Genomic DNA, 1413 nt, shown 5'->3' with positions numbered 1-1413 from the left:
TCGCCACCACGCATTTTTAAACCACTTTTGTGCTGTGCGTTCAATAGTGATTCCTGAGCCAAACGCGTCTTTGATATCCTGAGCTCTTTCAGCAACTTTTCGACCTGGCTTGAATTGAAATTAAAAAGTAGTGTGAATTTGCTTTTTTCCATATTGTATTTAGCTTTGTGAAAAGAAAGCATAATTTTTATAAGACTATTATAATTTAAACGATTACACAGAGCAAGAAACTCCTTAAACTGGTATATAAATTAAAGGTATTATTACGAATACGTATTTGAAAAACATTATTTAAAACCCAAATGAAAAATTCCCCAAGAAACTTCTTTTCGACCTCATAAAAGTCAATATATTTAGAGATGTTTAGCCACAGTTTTCAGTTTGTGACAGTTGACAAGATTTGACGGCACGGGGGTCCACTGAGATAGATCGAAGAAGTTGAAGACAAAGCTGAGCGAGAGTAAACCGGGTTGAGAAGATAAACACTGGGGACCGACATAATTAGGATCAGACAGCTAGAAACTGAAAACTTCGGGTTCTTTTTTACGCTAGTCGACGGTATCACACACACACACACACACACATACATACACACGGAAATCAAATGTTATATCAAGAATTCATTTTGTATTGTGTTATCGTAGAGAGAGCTTGAGGGATACCATAGGGCTACACACGAAGAAAAGCACAAATAATCATTAATCAGTCTTTATACGATGTAATATGTTTTTAACTAATTTTAGCATATAATATGCACATTATTACGTAGCTTCCCTCCAAATATTGACTATTATTTATTAGTGTGTGCATAATGTAAACTATAAACATTAATAATGTACTTAACCATCTTTAGAAAGCGGTTGTCTTTCATATGAAACGTCTTGTCTGCTTTTAAATACAAAATAAATACCCTTTCTTGGCCTGTTGGTCAAGATCAAAGTATAGTATCTGTTCTTACTACATGCTGTACTTATTTTTGTAAGTGTGTGATATAAAGTAGGGGGTCCTTTTTTGTATTAATTTAATGTAAAATGGTCACCCACTTTACAGCCAGTCAGTCTCAAATCCATTCACGTCATTCTCCAGATCATTCAAGTTGTTTTTGAAGGATTCCAGTTATTTATTCAGCATTCAAGTCATTCCTAAGGTCATTCAATTCATCCTTAAGTTGATTAAAGTCATTCTAAGTCATTTACTTTGTATTTATTTCAGTCATTTCAGCCCATTTTTCGGTCATTTTAGTTTATCTTTAAGAAGTTCATGTCAATCCTACATTCACGCATTCATTCATTACATTAGAGTACGCGACTAGTCTCTATCGCCCTTGTTTCAGTAGAGGGTAGAACAACTTAATTTAAGCGGTATACTTAATATGTACAATTCGTATATGTGTCTATTCGTGTTCGTCGTATA

General features: G+C 34.0%; 1 pseudogene; it reads left to right on the top strand.

Annotated features, from left to right (window-relative positions):
* The first annotated feature begins 908 nt into the window (after positions 1-908).
* On the top strand, positions 909-1070 carry LOC145284489 (U2 spliceosomal RNA; annotated as a pseudogene).
* The last annotated feature ends 343 nt before the right edge of the window (positions 1071-1413 follow it).

Source organism: Euprymna scolopes, chromosome 1, assembly GCF_053919585.1.
Source record: "Euprymna scolopes isolate OS-2025 chromosome 1, ASM5391958v1, whole genome shotgun sequence".
Lineage (NCBI taxonomy): Eukaryota > Metazoa > Mollusca > Cephalopoda > Sepiida > Sepiolidae > Euprymna > Euprymna scolopes.
This window is presented reverse-complemented; position numbering and strand designations above follow the sequence as displayed.